Source organism: Corythoichthys intestinalis, chromosome 12, assembly GCF_030265065.1.
Source record: "Corythoichthys intestinalis isolate RoL2023-P3 chromosome 12, ASM3026506v1, whole genome shotgun sequence".
Taxonomy (NCBI): domain Eukaryota; kingdom Metazoa; phylum Chordata; class Actinopteri; order Syngnathiformes; family Syngnathidae; genus Corythoichthys; species Corythoichthys intestinalis.
The window spans coordinates 4,278,852-4,298,494 of NC_080406.1; the positions used below are offsets into that span (position 1 = coordinate 4,278,852).

The 19,643-nt window shown below is 39.8% G+C and overlaps 1 protein-coding gene across 2 annotated transcripts in view; it reads right to left on the reverse strand.

The window, feature by feature from the left end:
* The window catches only part of clybl (citrate lyase beta like), a 142,904-nt gene that overhangs the window by 61,245 nt on the left and 62,016 nt on the right, over nucleotides 1–19,643 (reverse strand). The window lies entirely within an intron of this gene.

Sequence of the window (19,643 nt, forward strand, 5' to 3'; positions counted from 1 at the left end):
AAGTAGTTGGTCAATACCAAAAGTTCATCTCAATACTTTGTTATGTACCCTTTGTTGGCAATAACGGAGGCCAAATGTTTTCTGTAACTCTTCACAAGCTTTTCACAGTGTTGCTGGTATTTTGGCCCATTCATCCATACAGATCTTCTCTAGAGCAGGGATGTTTTGGGGCTGTCGTTGGGCAACACGGACTTTCAACTCCCTCCACAGATTTTCTATGGGGTTGAGATCTGGAGACTGGCTAGGCCACTCCAGGACCTTGAAATGCTTCTTACGAAGCCACTATTTTATTGCCCTGGCTGTGTGTTTGGGATCATTGTCATGCTGAAAGACCCAGCCATGTCTCATCTTCAATGCCCTTGTTGATGGAAGGAGATTTTCACTCAAAATCTCTTGATACATGGCCGCATTCATTCTTTCCTTTAGACAGATCAGTCGTCCTGGTCCGTTTGCAGAAAAACAGCCCCAAAGCATGATGTTTCCACCCCCATGCTTCACAGTGGGTATGGTGTTCTTCAGATGCAATTCAGTATTCTTTCTCCTCCAAACACGAGAACATGTGTTTCTACCAAAAGGTTATATTTTGGTTTCATCTGACCATAACACATTCTCCCAGTCCTCTTCTGGATCATCCAAATGCTCTCTAGCGAATCACAAACGGGCCTGGATGTGTACTTTCTTCAGCAGGGGGGACACGTCTGGCAGTGCAGGATTTGAGTCCTTGGCGGCGCATTGTGTTACTGATAGTAGTCTTTGTTACTGTGGTCCCAGCTCTCTGTAGGTCATTCACTAGGTCCCCCCGTGTGGTTGTGGGATTTTTGCCCACCGTTATCGTTATCATTTTGACGCCACGGGGTGAGATCTTACATGGAGCCCCAGATCGAGGGAGATTATCAGTGGTCTTGTATGTCTTCCATTTTCTAATAATTGCTCCCACAGTTGATTTCTTTACATCAAGCGTTTTACCTATTGCAGATTCAGTCTTCCCAGCCTGGGGCAGGTCTACAATTTTGTCTCTGGTGTCCTTCGACTGCTCTTTGGTCTTGGCCATAGTGGACTTTGGAGTGTGACTGACTGAGGTTGTGGACAGGTGTCTTTTATACCGATAATGAGTTAAAACAGGTGCCATTAATACAGGTAACGAGTGGAGCCTCGTTAGAAGAAGTTAGACCTCTTAGACAGCCAGAAATCTTGCTTGTTTGAAGGTGACCAAATATTTATTTTCCAGTAAAATTTGGAAAGAAATTCTTTCAAAATCAAGCAATGTGATTTTTTTTTTTCCCCCCACATTCTGTCTCTCACGGTTGAGGTTTACCCATGTTGACAATTACAGGCCTCTCTAATCTTTTCAAGTAGGTGAACTTGCACAATTGGTGGTTGACTAAATACTTATTTGCCCCACTGTATCATGAAGACTAGCAACAAGCGCAAATTTAGGCACACAATAATAAAACACATTGTTTGCTCTTCTAAAGTTAACATTGTGGAAAAACAGAACAGGAAGAGAGTTGAGGACGATACATGGAAGGAAAATAAAATCAAAGCCAGGGCCTGCAGTTAAAAAAAAGCATACCTTATGCTACTATATTTGAAACAGATGCCAGGGAATGAAAAAAAGGTGTCGGAATGAAGGGAATGAAGTCCTGTTACTGACAGGAGCGAGCGATCTTTCTGGGAGCAATGTGGTCCGAGTTAAACGACATGCGGAAACGGAAGCTTATAAATTGTCAGGATTGATTAGACATTGGAGCTGTTGATGGACTATTTTGGGTTTCAAATCATGCAGTTGACGGTACAAGGGAAAGGAGTTGAAAATGAGTAGGATTGCCTCACAGATATTGAAAGTTTAAGTCAAATTGTAAAGATGAGTTTTCATGGAGAATCTTCCTGGATATGTTGCTTTGATCAACACATATCGGAATTGGATGCTCAGGGATACCACACCATTGCATACCTCCCTTACGCTACACTGCGCAGGTGCAAATGGCAGCCGGTGAGAATGCAAGGCTGCATTATGGGATACTATAAGCTCACCTCCCTGTTGTTACACTGGCAGGTACAGAGCCAAAATATGCAGGGTTGCCAAGTTGATAAGACCGTCTCCTGCCAAATCATACCGGAAACCCTTCCAGTTCAATAAAAAAACAGTCCGGATGATAACTTCCTGTTCTAAATAAGACGTTTCCCTTATTATTATTTTTTATATAAAACATACATCGTCTAAGTCAACAGAGTATTTGTAGTGGAAATCTTTAGGCCTGAACAATATTGTTAAAAACTATCATTGCAATTTTTGGTGAGTTTGCGATATATTGAGATTAGGCATGTGCCGGTTACCGGTTTCACGGTTTACCGTGGTGTGAAAACGTCGCGGTTTCAAAACCACTAAAATTTTCCGGCAGACCGTAGGACGGTATTCGCTATTTTTCTTGTGTCAAAAATGCAGCCAGAAGCGGCTTGGCGCAGCAGCGCTCACCCCCTCCCGTTTGTTGCTGAGTGTGAGAGTGACGCTATCGGCTACACAGCCAGCTAACCCAAAAACAATTACTCCAAACATGAGGCGTACCGTTCTTCAATTTATTGAGCTCTCAAATCGTGGTAAGTTTAATATACAAAATGAATACATTTAAAATGTTGGACAATTAGATTTTTCCATGTGAGTAGCTTCCACAGATTAGCACCATGGAAAAAGTTCGCCAAAAACAAAACACACATTTTCCTTTCAAATTCAATATACAAACTAAGTAAAAGCTTACAAAGATGAATGTTAGCCTAGGCTCAGCTGGGAGAGCAACTTCGTTGAGTGTTACAGCCGCAGAGTAAGAAAACAAGCTTGATTCGCTTGAATGAATGGGGAAAAAGTGATAGCATCAAAGATCGCTAATTGCGAACGATGATCTTGCCCTAAGCACAAATCCACGTTCGCTGGATCAAGGTGAGGTCTCACTCCCAATGTGTTTTTTTTTTTTTTTTAGATGAAACCTTTCCACAACAATATTGACATTTTAACTAACTTATACATTTTTACCTAACTTATGAATTCCTTATGTTCTTTTTAACACAAAGCCATGACATCATGTAGACCAGAGTTGACACAGTGGCTGAAAATGGCGAAACTTCACTTAAGCTTTTCCACCCTCAAAAAAAAGTCAGGCAGTATAAATTTTTAAAAATTTTATTCAGAAGTGTTTTTACTTTATAGAATTGATTTTTTTCTTGCTGTAATCTTGTGCAACTTGAGCTGCGGCTGTGAGTATAGTCTATAAGTTATATTTATTTTAATTTTATTTCATATTTTTTTTATTGATAATTTATTTATTTTAACAATATATTCATGTTCCAATTTGCAACTATGGTCTGAAAAAACAAATCCTGTTCAATGGAAAAAAGTTGTTTTTTGTAACCCATACATCTCAAAATTTTTGGGAGCTATAATTGCAATACCGTGATACCGTGAAACCGCGGTATTTTTGCTCACGGTTATCGTACCGTCAAAATCTCATACCGGCACATGCCTAATTGAGATATTATCTTGCAATATTAATACTAGAAGGATTTTCACCAGATAACTTGAATAGCTCTGTTTGGCATAGGCCTGAACAATATTAGAAGAAAATTAACATTACGATATACACTCACCGGCCACTTTATTAGGTACACCTGTCTAACTGCTCATGAACACTTAATTTCTAATCGGCCAATCACATGGCTACAACTTAGTGCATTTAGGCATGTAGACATGGTTTAAGACAATCTCCTGCAGTTCAAACAGAGCATCAGTATGGGGAAGAAAGGTGATTTAAGTGACTTTGAACGTGGTGTGGTTGTTGGTGCCAGAAGGGCTGGTCTGAGTATTTCAGAAACTGCTGATCTACTGGGATTTTCACGCACAACCATCTCTAGGGTTTACAGAGAATGGTCCGAAAAAGAAAAAATATCCAGTGAGCGGCAGTTCTGTGGGTGGAAATGCCTTATTGATGCCAGAGGTCAGAGGAGAATGGCCAGACTGGTTCGAGCTGATAGAAAGGCAACAGTGACTCAAATAACCACCCGTTACAACCAAAGTAGGCAGAAGAGCATCTCTGAACGCACAGTTTGTCGATCTTTGAGGCAGATGGGCTACCCCATGGGGTACCCCTTTACAGTGTGACGAAGCTTCAAAGATGATATGCGTAAATGCGTCGCTGCCGACACGTTCGCTGTTAAAGGGTTAAGAACTACAAGCCTTCTGTCCTTGGTTACTTTAAAAACCTGTCATGGCAGAGTCTTACCATCACATTCACGAGAAAATCCATGGCTGCAAGTTCATCTTTGTAATCTAAAACAAATGGTTATTTACGAAGCCCTAAATCACGTTTCATAAACCTGCCAGGATGTCTGCCGTTTTTGGTGACTGTGGAAGATTGATTCCTATGAACTTACTGTCTGACATTGATCACCTGAACCCAAAAATATGTCATCCACAAATCAAATGGCCTTAAACATTCGGATCAAATGGTAGAAAGAGAGTTGATGTTTTTTCACTGTAACTAGAGTTGTGGTGATCCTGAAACCATGATGCCATTGCTAAGAACATAAGACTGTCAGCTCACTGAGAATTCTTTTTGAATTTGTTAGGTAATACTACTCTACAAGACACATTGACCCCTACGGGTCGTGCTACTCAGCGCTTGAATAACGCACTTTGAAAATACGGGTTTTTACATTAATAGACAGCCGTCCGACAAGTTGCTTCAAAGCTCCCTCCCCGTTTCACCTGGTGCCCCACGGAGCGCTCTCCCCAACATTAGCTCCATCTCCTCTTTGATTCCCTCCATCATCTCCATCATTAGAAGCTGACATGCAGGGAAGACAGGTAGGCAAGACAAGGCAGGGCCTCTGAACGCGGGAGAATGAGCAGCTCCTTAACGCGCATCCTGGATCCCGTCGAGTCAAGTGTACACTTGACACAGCGTGGCTACCGCCTTGTTGACATCACATCTGACTGGATGATGAACATGGAGTGAAAGTTCAAGAAGGAACCTCTTCTCCCTTTCTATTAATTCTACTAGGAATTCCTGTCTTCAACCGTCTCTCGCCAGCATGTTTTTCCACACAGTAACAAAACCTAAAATGGAATAGCCAATGCTAATGCCTTCATGAATTTCAGCCATTAGCTCGCAATTCATTTCTAAACCATAAATCAAATGAGATTTGTATTTCAGTGTTTCCATATGGCAATAATATGTTCACGGTTCATGGCCTGAGGACCGTAACACTGCACCTGCACGTTCAGCCATGCAAGCTGTTCGCCCTGTAAGGCAGGTGTGCTCATTTCCAAACAAGCAATTAGCTGATCATCTAGATAGCATGTTCATTACAGTTCATTTGCTCACTTGGTCTAGTTTTCAATGGGCATCACAATTTGAAAGCACATTTAATTATTTGTGGTCTTAAGGGGGGTTCAGAAACCCCCGTTGTTTCTGTCTATTGTATTTGCTCACTTCTAAACCCCGTGTACATGAAAGCCACACACAATAAGTTATTTATATGGGATCTAAATGTTCACCCCAACCGGTGGTTTCCACTGGACATTTGATAGGGGAAAATATTACATAATGCTTTTGTGATGTATGATTGCTTCTGTGACATAGATTGTAACAACTTCTATTGTTTTTCACCTTGTTCCCATAGTTAGGAGACGCGCTTGAGAATCTCACGAGATAACTTGTTTGCACCATAGTATTGTTTTACTACACGCCTGGGTCCCATAGTTACACGCCTGGGTCCCATAGAGATAACTTGTTTTGCACCCATAATATTTACCATTTGTTGCATCTGTTGCAGCACAGCTCATTTTTCCCATGTGAAAAGCCCTTTTTCAAGGGGGCTGAACAAAAAGTAGCTTTAATGTTTGTCATTGGTGAGGGCCGCGCCACTCGGGGACAAAGGTTCGCCTCTCCGCCTCCGCGGGGCGAGTCCCTACAAAAAACGAACATTTCCGGGCGACCCGTGAGGTCCGCCAGCGGGTCACGTGCGGATCGCCTGGCTTTGTCCCTTTGCTGCTTTACTGGAGTGTTGTTGGCTTCCCACTCATTTGTCACGGTAAGCGATTTTCATTTCTAAGGGACAAATAGTTGTGCTGTAACGTAACGCTGGGATTCTGAGATTGACAAACTCAAATCTAGCATGACGTTACCATTTGTTTGCTTGTTTTTGATATCTCTTTGCTTGCTCTTGTGGGATTCTAATCAATAAATCTCATTTATTCTGCATTTTCTAATTAATAAACATCGTCTATTGAGCAAAAGTGTGCCTGTTACTGATTCACCGCAAACCTGGAAATTTCGGAAAACGACATTCTAGGTGTGACAATTTGGGATGGGAATTTCGACTAATTTCCCTGCCGACTAGTCTCAAATTTTATTTACAAAGAGTCAACTAGTCCAGTGTTTTTCAACCGGTGTGCAACCCGGGCAGAGTTGCAGTAGCAAGGAGTAGGTAGAAGGTGGACCCCCGCACGTCTACCGTACATCATTTGATTAGACTCGTTAAGTGCTTATACACGAAAGTGTCCTTTCCATTTTATCAATAAGTGACGAATATCATTCCTCTCCCAGTGTTTTATTCCATCACATTGTCGAGGACAGCAAGGGGGCTGATGGCTAGAAATTAAGCTTGAGAACGATAAACCGTTACGACCGGATATCCGGTTTTACAGGTGAGAGATACAGATGTATCGATAGTAAAGTTACCATTCGACAGTAATTAGCCATTAAATATTCAATGAACCGAGAGTAGAGATAGAATTCGGCTATCGCGAGCACAAGAATTGGCTTCTAATGCCTAGTTCAACGCATTGCTTAATATGATAATAATTTAGCTTTTACTTCACATGCTGCGCTTGTGTCATTCACCACACAGCGCACTTAGATCGAGACCGCACACATGATATAATATGGACGAGCACTACTCACAGTCGTGGTTGCCTCAACTTCCCATGCATTTCGGCAGAACCGCTACTAGTCGCCGTCATTACCCTATCGTCACGGGCATGTCATAACAACGCGAGAGCTAAAGAAACCACTGTAACGCACGCTCTGTAGCATTTTCTTCACAGCCCAAAACGAAACTAGTAGTGGCAACGAAGCAACATGCTAAAACAATGGACAGTGTGATCACCGACGCCAGCGACGTGCAACGATTGATTTTCAACGCACCCAGGAAAACAAAAGTCGGACTTTGAAGTGACGAAGGCAGGCAGATCTGTTCGCATGGGACAGAGCTTGTGTGAAGTGTGGAGCGGTACAGAGATCGTGAGTTTTTAACCCTGAAAAATAACCCACTACAATAATGGAAGGGCGGCATATTGTTTCCACGAAACGCAGTCTACTTAAACATGAAGATGTGGATTAGTTGATCTTCCTCAAGAAAAATCTGCCCTTCAAAAAGATATGGACAGTTATGAGGAGTAAAAAAATGAGGAAGCACAGGCATGAGTGAATGACTTTGCTGTGTATTAGGTTAAAGTAATGATTATTGACCTGTCTGTCTAAAATGCCATGTTTTATTCCCCCAATTATACCAGTCGTAAAGCATAATTTATTATTTATTTATGATAACACTAGCAGGTTTAATTCTTTTTTTTACTAGAGCTGCTGCATATAATTAATATTTTTTGTTTGTAAGATGTTTACGTTGAAAGTTTGCACTTAAATTACGAGAGGTGCACGATAATTATCGGTCCGATAATAGGAATTATGATGTCATCCCAATAAATCCAATAACACTGTATATTATCGGGCGGCCCATTTCGGGCCTATTAATATTAATTATGGGACGGTGTCGGTGGATTGGGATGTGTGCGTTTGTTTCCACTCCTGTTTACATATATAATGTTATTGGATTTATTGGGATGACGTCATAATAATTTGTACATCATAGATATCACGTTTTTACATGATGGCAATCATGTTTTTTACATCATAGATGTCCCGTTATTACATGATATGTATCACATTTTTAGATGATAATAATCACGTAACTCCTGTTTATGTTATCATAAAAATTCTGGTTAGGTCAAAGGCCACCACTAGTATTTTTGACCTACAGGTGTTCAAAAACTCAGGTGAATTTACATGGAAAAATTATATATAAATATATTATCGGTTATCGTATCGGTATCGGCCTTAAGGAGCAGGAATTTATCGATATCGGTTTCAAAAAATGGATATCGTGCACCCCTATAAATTACTTACCTCTCGTGTTAAAAACACCAGGAAATACATTAATTGAATTACTGCACTTTATTGTTGTCTGTCACTGGAGTTTTATTTTATTATCAATCCCATACAACAAAATGACAGTCATTTAGTACGCCTTATTTTTTTTTTTTCATAAGAAAACAAAACATAACATTGGTATGAAATTTTGATGTTTAGTTTTGCTATATTAGAAATGTGGTCTTTTTATATGTTTAAAATACTGTACAAACACACACAACAAATATTTACTATCGTATCGTTTTCACTCTATCGAACTGTATCGTTCTTACACTGTATCGAATCGCTCGGCCTTAAAAATGTATCGTTTTTTTAATCAAATCGTAACCGCTGTATCTAGATACATTTCGATTCGGCTTCATGCCAGAGATTCCAAACCCTACTAGAAATCCAAGCAGTTCTTGAACGCGACACGAGTAGCTATCCAACAGCGCCATGGTGCCAAGCAAGTAGATATGTGCTAATTACCTGTTTCAAGGTATACCGTGGTATGAAAACGTCAAGGTTTGAAAACCGAAAAAATGTTCCATCCGTCTCTACGATATTAGCTATTTTTCATGTCCCCAAAAATTCAGGGAGAAATCCCTCGCTTCAGCTGCAAGGCTCAACCCTCCCCCAGCCGGTTTTTGCAGAGAGTCAACTGTGCTACATGATGGCTGAAGGAGGTGAAACTCCTGAACTTTTTCCCCCCATCGAAGAAATACGAAATCGGTGGTATGGGACTACTTCAGCTACAGAAAAGTTACAGATGGTCGCAGCTTAGAGGAGGACGGCCAACCAACATGTATAAAATGTTTGCAGTGGTTGGCTGCCAAGGAGACAATACCTCCAGGATGATTTTGCATTTATACAAAATTAAAGGTGAGTAAACACTGTCATGAACGTTTCCCACCAGCTACGAGAGTTAACTCCAACATGTTTAGCGGTGGTAAAAGGTGTTTTTTTTTTCTCTCTCTGGCAACTGTCTGTGTTGAGAACGAATGTTTGTATAATGTAAACATGATACGAATCATACGCACTGTTTTTATGGAAAATAAATGAACAAAAATCATTGAATTTTGTACATTATACTGCTGTTTCAATATGCTATCTTTTGAAACATAAAAATCCATTTAGCTGCACTGGACTAAAAGCCACAGCTGTCTTCATTGTATTATGGGATATTTACACCAAAAGATATCAACCGCTAACACTTTATTTGACAGCAGCATCATAAGACTGTCATTAGACCAAATGAACTACCATAAATCATCATTGCTGCAAGAAGCTTTATTTGGCCATCACTGTTTCCTTGGTGGAGACAGACAACCGCTGCTGCCACCTGCTATCAACACTGTTGTCATCCAACATTCCTCCTAGCATGCATTGCAGCGCTACAGATGTAAATAACAAATCAAAATTCATGTTCTGTGCTAATCATTTCTTCAGTTACTGTTGTAGTTGCTTCACTAAATGCTAGTTATGGAATTTGCTAACACTATTTGACAGTGACGCCATCAGACTGTCATAAGACCATCATAATTACAGTGGGGCAAATAAGTATTTAGTCAACCACCAATTGTGCAAGTTCTACTTGAAAAGATTAGAGAGGCCTGTAGTGGTCAACATGGGTAAACCTCAACCATGAGAGACAGAATGTGGGAAATAAAAACAGAAAATCACATTGTTTCATTTTTAAAGAATTTATTTCCAGATTGGAGTGGAAAATAAGTATTTGGTCACCTACAAACAAGCAAGATTTCTGGTTGTCAAAGGGGTCTAAGTTTTTCTAACGAGGTCTAACGAGGCTCCACTCGTTACCTGCATTAATGGCACCTGTTTTAACTCATTATCGGTATAAAAGACACCTGTCCACAACCTCAGTCAGTCACACTCCAAACTCCACTATCGCTAAGACCAAAGAGTGGTCGAAGGACACCAGAGACAAAATTTTAGACCCGCACCAGGCTGGGAAGACTGAATCTGCAATAGGTAAAACACTTGGTGTAAAGAAATCAACTGTGGTAGCAATTATTACAAAATGGAAGACATACAATGGTAAATGGTGTTATACTTATATAGCGCTTTTCTAATAATCTCCCTCGATCTGGGGCTCCATGCAAGATTTCACTCCGTGGCGTCAAAATGATAACAAGAACGGTGAGCACAAATCCCAGAACCACACGGGGGGACCTAGTGAATGACCTACAGAGAGCTGGGACCACAGTAACAAAGGCTACTATCAGTAACACAATGCGCCGCCAGGGACTCAAATCCTGCACTGCCAGACGTGTCCCCCTGCTGAAGAAAGTACACGTCCATGCCAGTCTGCGGTTCGCTAGAGAGCATTTGGATGATCCAGAAGAGGACTGGGAGAATGTGTTATGGTCAGATGAAAGCAAAATAGAACTTTTTGGTAGAAACACAGGTTCTCGTGTTTGGAGGAGAAAGAATCCTGAATTGCATCCGAAGAACAACATACCCACTGTGAAGCATGGGGGTGGAAACATCATGCTTTGGGGCTGTTTTTCTGCAAAGGGACCAGGACGACTGATCTGTATAAAGGAAAGAATGAATGGGGCCATGTATCGAGAGATTTTGAGTGAAAATCTCCTTCCGTCAGCAAAGGCATTGAAGATGAGACGTGGTTGGGTCTTTCAGCAGGACAATGATCCCAAACACACTGCCAGGGCAACAAAGGAGTGGCTTCGGAAGAAGCATTTCAAGGTCCTGGAGTGGCCTAGCCAGTCTCCAGATCTCAACCCCATAGAAAATCTGTGGAAGGTGTTGAAAGTCCGTGTTGCCCAACGACAGCCCCAAAACATCACTGCTCTAGAGGAGATCTGCATGGAAGAATGGGCCAAAATACCAAGCAAGTGAAAAGCTTGTGAAGAGTTACAGAAAACGTTTGATCTCCGTTATTGCCAACAAAGGGTACCTAATAAAGTATTGAGATGAACTTTTGGTATTGACCAGATACTTATTTTCCACCATGATTTGCAAATAAATTCTTTAAAAATCAAACAATGTGATTTTCTGTTTGTTTTTTTTTTCCCCCCACATTCTGTCTCTCATGATTGAAGTTTACCCACGTTGACAATTACAGGCCTCTCTAATATTTTCAAGTGGGAGAACTTGCACAATTAGTCGTTGACTAAATACTTATTTGCCCCACTGTATGACATGACACTGCCATGAGAATAAATGAATGCTTATGACAGATGTCATTTTGTGTCATCAGGCAAATTATCTCCCTTTGGAATGGATGTTAAAGATCCGAGGTGGACATAGATGGAGTTAAGAGACATAATTTACCAGATGACACTTAATGACATCTGTCATAAACATTCATTAATGCCCATGATAATGTCATGTCATAATTATGACTGTCTTATGGCAGTCCTATGACGCCGCTGTCAAACAATAAACTATTACCTATTAACCCAAATAAATGAACAAATAAGCCGCACTGGACTAAGCCGCAGGATTCAAACTGCGGGAAAAAAGTAGCGGCTTATAGTCCAAAAATTACAGTAGTCTATGAGCAAGAAAACTCGCAATTTAATACACATGTCGGCATCGGCAACAAAATAAACCACATATTTCTAAAGATGGACGATGGGCTGTCTCTTCCTCGGCTATAAGATTCAGTAGCAAATTAATTTTGTTGTTTCCCAGTAGGGCTTCAACTATCGATAATTAAATGAATCGATTAAACTATTAATTAGTTAGTTCGAGTAATCGGAGTAGGAACATTTAATGTGTTGCAGGATAAATTTTAGAGGATGTAAAACAAAGGCCTACTAAGACTGCACTTTCATAAGAGCTTTAAGAGTGCTTGTGCGTTAAGACCTGCGGTATGAACCTAGCCTAAGACGAAAATTAAAAGGGCTACCTAAAACAACAATGTTACCCATTTCTGCAACTAAACTCAGAAAGTATACGTTCAAACTAATGGGTCTTTTAATCAAGCTACATTAGTAATGGATCTATTTACAAGATAAGAGACTCACTTCACATTTATGAGTCTTGGCACTTTCCCTCAATCCTGCTGGGCCTTATTGGTGTCAAGCACACATTTAAACGTAGACATAAACACACCAACATACTTAAAACCCTCAATAACAAATATTCAGTATTCATAAGCCGACTGAGTAAATGGATATTTTACAAGAGCTTTCTCAAGGGTAGTCATTCGAGACCACTTCAAGGCAGGGCAAATTTCTCAGTGTCCTCAAGAATAACACACCGAGACTAAACTGAGGTCTTTTTGCAGTTGACAGTTGGCAACATAATTTATGTAAAACTGAAAATCTCTGGTGTCGGACACTAGTTCATGCATAGGCCATATGTCATATAGCGACTGCACTGCCAACAGCAAGAAGGTAATAGCACATCATAATGTCATGCACTGAGCAGCTAATCTGCCCTCAGCTGCTCGCACCACAATGAAACTGGTCATTCTCTGCCTCGCTAGCTCATAAGACCAGCAGAAGGAAAATCCTTTAGTTTCCACTCGGGGTGTGACAATATATCGAAAAGGTGATACTGTATATAGCTCTACTTTGTATATACAGTATACTATATCGGCCGGCCGATATTCTGTATATTGACTTTTTTCCAACATCGGCCATTGGCCGATTTACAAAGAATAAACCGCAAAAAAAATATTTTGATCAGGCATCTGAGTGGGCAACTGAGGCCGCCGCTGACTGACCGTAGGTCCCTGAAAGGACCCTGCAGCAGCTTGAAGGCAGGCTGATTCAAATTATTTTTGATCTGTCAAGAGAGAATATGCAGTGTTGCTTCAGCCTTTTAAGGTGTTGACTTGAGTAATCCTTACACTCTAAATGTAACTTGTAGCGTTAGCGTAGCATCCGCGTTAGCATTAGCTTTGGCATTGTGCGCATCCTCTTAAACTCTTACTTGTTTACATCTCGTCGTGACGCCCTGACGGGTTTAATTATTTGAAGATGATGTACTTTTCTTGCTGAGTGTGTATAATCATAAAACTGCGACTGCAGCCGACAGCCGCTACAAACTACGCCCACATGATGCTAGGTTGCTACAATCTACGCCCACATGATGGTACGGTGGTAGCATCTGATGTTTCTTATAGACATCACATGTATATAGAACCAGATGCGAAATGACAGACTCGACAGCGTTAGTAAACAGCCGCCATCTTAAAGCAGTACACTTCTTAGAAAGGCTCTGTTGTGGCGAACCAAAGGGGATTATATGTACTGTATATATATATATATATTTTTTTAAATACTCCTAAATCAGCAAAATCTTGACTTGAATCTATCTTTAAATGAAGAAACAGTTTTAAATCTTTCACATGTTGAAAGACAGAAAGGAAATGAAACAATAATGCAATAACAATAATAATAATGCTCATGATAGTGTCATGTCATAATTATGACTGTCCAATGACACTGCTGTCACATAAAGTGTTACCTATTAATAAGATTCAAAATGAAGGGGGAAAAATTAGAGGCTTTTAGTCAAAAAACTACGGTATTTAAAAAAAAAAAAAAAAAAAAAAAAAGACCCCCAATTTGGCCAAATTTCAAAACTGTCCGATATGCACGTGTGATACACCATTTGAAAGCTTATAATCCCAATCTTCTGGGGGAAGAAAAAATTTAAACAGGAGGGCATTTTAAAAATAAACTTTCTTTAAACAGCAAAATCCTAGCTGGAGGTGAAAGTGTGAAAGAGCATAATTAAAGACGCCATGATTTTAACGAGATATTATCGCGTACTTACCGTATTGGCCCGAATATAAGACTGTGTTTTTTGCATTGAAATAAGATCGAAAAAGAGGGGGTCGTCTTATATTCGCGGTCTAGCCATTATATCCATTCACGACGCCAGATATTATTGAAGCGATGTTCTGTTATGACAGATCTCAGCTACTCTCCCCATTCAGGACGCTAGATGGAGCCAGATATCATTGAAGCGATGTTCTGTCATGACAGATCTCAGCTACTAGTTTAACCAGTTTGCATTTTTTATTGCAATGTTTTTCCTTATTCAGATTTGTTTCAAGACTACAGTTACAGTTAGACTTCACTTTGATGGTTAATGCAGTTATTATTCATTTACGAATGGGATTGCACTTTAGTTTACATATTTAAATGTTCAGATATTAAGATTTGAATGAGGCAAAATAATTCTTTTTCTCTGAAATCTATTGTTATAATTATTTTTTTCAGATGTACTGTAATTATTTTCTGTATAAAATTTAATTTGGTGTTGAAAAGTCCTTTTTCAAGCTTGAGTCTTGAAAAAGAGGGGGTCGTCTTATAATCAGGGCCGTCTTATATTCGGGCCAATACGGTACCTTGTTTCGATCCAAAAACTCCATAGCATGTATCATTGAGTGTCAAGACACAGCTGTGAACGGCCACAGTCGGATTTTTGGGGGATTTTATGGGTGAAACATGGTCATACAACAAGGGTCGTGATGCAGAAATCGCAGACATCAAGGAGTAGTCGAGATTTTCATATATTTACCCTTTTAAATATTTTTTTTCTTTTCCCAATTTTTCTTTGTTTGGATCGATTATTTATTATCTAACATATTGTGGAAAATGCGACAGTAACAAAATTACAGACGCCATTGTTTTCATTGTAACGTAATTTGTTCAAAAGTTTTAAATATGCAAGTGAATAATTTTTTTAAAGTCTTTTTTTTTCTTCTTTTTCTTAACGAAATATTACATCAATTAATGATTCTAAGCTAAAAATCACAGACATTTCGAATAATAAATATGATTACTTACCTTCTTTTTATGGCTAGGTTGAAACAAAAGCAGTTGTGCGACGTCTGTAAACGGGAGTTTCCAGGGTAAAACACAAATTAAAAATAGTTTGGGGGCTTAATGCGCCATGAATCTGCTATGGCAGCATATAGACATATTGTTTTATCAAACAACAGTTCTTTTTGGCATAAAATACAGCAGTTTACTTTAAAGAGGGGTGCAAGAGCAGAAACTGTTTTTTCAGCCTTGTCTGTGTTTTCAGCCATATTTTAACAAATGGTTTTTAAGCGCTTCAAATGTTAAAATTTTTATGTTTTAAACACGTCACAGTCCGAATTATTTTTAAACAATAATAAAGTACAAAAATGCTTGTCTTTATTAAATGCTTCATTGAGTGAGTCCGTTCAAATCTCCTCAAGCTGCTCACTTACACACGATGAGTTGCCACAGTAACTGTTTGACAAGCTAAACAATGATTGACACATGCGCCACTTTGAAGTTTTGGCTTCTAAGCATCTCTGGCAAGCTCAAACCTTAACGTCTGTCAATCATCGTTAACTCTAAAAAGCAACTACAGTGCACTGCCTGACGAAGAAAAGCAGCTGGAGGGAGAGTGAGACTACATGATCGGATCGGGACAGCTCATCTGTATTTATTTATTTTTTAGGAAAGAAATACGCGTTTGAAGTTTGAAGTGCAAAGTAGCGAGGGATCACTGTAGTTGTTGCAGCCTTACAATGTATTGACACTTATGAACAGTGTTGTTAATAACGGCGTTACTAACGGCGTTATTTTTTTCAGTAGTGGGTAATCTAATTAATTATTTTTCTCATCTTGGGAACGCCGTTACCGTTACTGAGGACGGAAAGGCATGCGTTACTATCCGTCACTATATTGGTCGAAAAGTCTGAGGGAGACGGACTCACCGAGACGACAGAGCAGAGCAGGAGCGGGGAGGAGGCAATAAAATTATGACGCCAAGCAAACGCGATGCTAGGTAGCTCCAATAATACATGTTGTAGCCGATAGCCGACAAACTACGCCCGCTTGTTCTGGTAGATATGGTAGACATGGTAGATATCACATGTACTGTATATAGATATAACTAGATGCAAATGACGGACATGGCTCTAAATGCGTTAGTAGACAGCCGCCAGCTTAAAGCAGTAGGCTTTTTAGGACGACTCTGTTGTAGAGAACCTTCCTAGCGAACCTAAGTAACTTTTTATCTAAAATACTTCTAAATCGGCAAAATCTTGACTTGAATCTATCTTTAAATGATTCAACAGTTTTCAAAACTTTCATATGTTGAAAGTAGAGAGAAGGGAACTAATGCATAATGGGAGCAATTTTAACAACTTTTAACAGTTGATTCAGGGTAAAGGGTAAATTAGGGTAAAGAATTGGGCTCGGGCCAATTGTACCAAAAACCTCCACAAAAAAACTTCACATAGTGTGGCCAGTGTTTTTTTTTTTTTTTTTTGGAGGCTGAAAAAAAAAAGTAATTATCACCAATTACTTTGCCAAGTAACTAATTACTCTTACATTCAGGTAATTGAGTTACTAACGCAATTACTTTTTGGGAGAAGTAATTTGTAACTATAATTAATTACTTTTTTTCAGTAAGATTAACAACACTGCTTATGAATAAAAACAAAGCAAAAGCGCAAGCTAATACATCTCCTGGTCATGTGACCTGACAACTAATCCACCAACAAAACAAAAGAAAAACAGATTTTTCATCATTTCACGTACTCCTCGATTGATCCCCAAATGAACCATAAATATGCCTTGTCCGATTCGAGGGCTATTAAAATTTGCATTGATCTCACCCGGAAAGTCGATCATTTTGTGCACGTCAACGCACCCGGCGTTTGTGTACTTTGTCTGGTCAATGTGTCTACGCGTGTGTGAGTGTGCGCGTGTCTCAGCAGGCTCATCAGAGTGAGCGAGGTGCCCCCCTCTACCCGCCGTGTCGGCTGAGCTACCATGCCATCTGGAGAGGAAATCGAGTGTGAAGTACAGTATAGTTTGGGAGCAAGCTCCGTAGCAGTGGCTCAGCAGTTAGTTCATTAGTTCCAAATTTCCAAGGATTAGGGGAGAATCTCTAAGGCAGGGAGGGCTGAGAGGGCAGGGGGTGGAGGATGGAGGGACCCATGTGGGGAAAGGAGACAGAGAGACGCACTCCAGGGAGGGGAAAAGTGGACCTTGGGGCAACGGAGAGACCAGGAGGAAACTATCTTAACCCCGAGGTGCCTACAGCAGAGGGATGAGTACAAGAGGGGGGCAAAGAAAAGAGGACAGGTGTAGCTGTCAGTTCCGCTCCAGGGTTTCTCTTTCGCCACCGAACTAATCATAAAGATATGATGATATGTGTAAGAGTGTTGGAGCATTCAGCCTGATCTAGCAAGCTCTTGCGGCTTTGACCCTTTGGTCCAGATCTCTCATTGTCGCTTTCTAAGCAGCCAGCACACCACTGCCAAGATGGAGGGCAGACATTTTGGGAGTCAAATTAGGAAGCAATTAATGTAGGTGCAGTAAGTTTTAAAGGTGATTGTGGCAGATCATGAAAAGAATACATTAACTTATTCACTCCCAGCCATTTTCACCAGAGCAAGGCTCTTCGCTCCCGGCCGTTTTTCTGGATTTTGACTGATTTTGCAAGGCCCACAGAAAATTCTGTTCTATTGCATACATCCTGTTAAAGCGATCCATGGATAGAAAGACTTGTAGTTCTTAAAAGATAAATATTAGTACAAGTTATAGAAATTTTATATTAAAACCCCTCTTAATGTTTTCGTTTGAATAAAATTTGTAAAATTTTCAATCAAAAATAAACTAGTAGCCCGCCATTGTTGATGTCAATAATTACTTACACAATGCTCATGGGTGCTGAAGCCTATAAAATCAGTCGCACCCAAGCACCAGCAGAGGGCGGCAAAACTCCATAAAACACAATTAACAAGTGGGCATTTCACTCTACTGTCATTTAAATCTGTCTGAGCGGGGCATGTGCGTTAATTGCGTCAAATAATTAATTTTAAAAATTAATTACCGCCCGTTAACGCGATAATTTTGATAGCCCTAAAACACATACATTTCAAACATAACTTTTGACTTTAACACAGCTATTTTTTGCATTAGTTACATCCCAAACATCTGAATAACGTTTTCCTTTTACAAAATATCATAATGAACAAGACAAATAGAGCTTTTGATAGCAAAGTAACCATTTTTTTGCACATGACTACTGAGGGATGACACCTGTTGTCGCCGTGTCTGCCGTGTAAACTTTTCCCTCATCGTTGTCTGTCTCACAAAGACGGATTATTTTTTAAAATCTCTGCGGGGTCTGCTTGGCGAGCCCGCTGCACAGTGGTCTCAGTCGTTTTGCTTCATTGTCCAACGCCTCTCGGGTGTTTTGTTCGGTCGTCCGCCGCATGGCATACTGCCGCCAGCGCTCCAACCGTCCTGCCCGGCCTTTCATTGCTGTTGAATCGGGTTGCGGGTATTTACAAAATGCGCTACTGCCCTCCAGTGGCCAGTTTTATTGCTTTGAAATGGGTTTGGAGCCTTGTGTTTTGTCTCCCAGATAGATCGCAAGCTATAAATTCTTCTTCTAAAAAAAAAAAAAAAAAAAAAAAAACGCAAAAGATTTATAAATTGATGTATAAAAGATGTAAAAAAATTTCTGTGCATCTAGCGTAAAATCTGAGAATGTTATAGCTAGAGATGTTCCGATCGATCAGATCGATCTGGTCCGATCACGTCATTTTCAAAGTTTCGGAATTGGCAAAAAAATATCGGACATGCTTTTTTTTAATATATATATATTTTTTAAATAAATAGTTTTCTAATTGTATTTAACGTTACAGACATAATATGTTACACTCATCCAGAGTCTTTAGTTTAGGCTTAAGGTAGGGTTATCAAATTTATCCCGTTAACGGCGGTAATTTTTAAAAAAAAATTATCATGTTAAAATATTTAACGCAATTAACGCATGCGCTGCACGGCCCACTCACGCATTGTTGCGTTCAATCTGTATTGGCGCCGTTTTACCTATATATAGAGCTAAAAGGCAGCGTAAAATGAGTAGAGTGAATTTTGGCAGTCTTTGGAGCCTTTTTTTAATTGGTTCAAGCCTTACAATCCCCCTCCCTACGATTAAAAACATCGTGAGAAGCAATGTGGGGAAGAAAGGTAGTAATTGATCTTTTTCTTAACACCCTATGTTATTTCCCAACGCAGAGAAGATATATCAATTGGTACCACTACACAGTCATGGGTGCACTTCCCATCATGCATTTGGGCAGAACAGTTAAATGGCTACAGGATCATTTACTGAAAGCTCAACAAATACACTAGATGGCAATATTTAGTCACAATCTACAAAGTCACATTTATCCTTTAAGAATTACAAGTCTTTCTATCTGTGGATCCCTCTCACAGAAAGAATGTTAATAATGTAAATGCCATCTTGAGGATTTATTCTCATAATAAACAAATACAGTACTTACGTACTGTATGTTGAATGTATATATTCGTCCGAGTTTTATTCATTTTTTTCTTAATGAATTGCCAAAATGTATATGATCGGGAAAAATTATAGGGAATGATTGGAATTGAA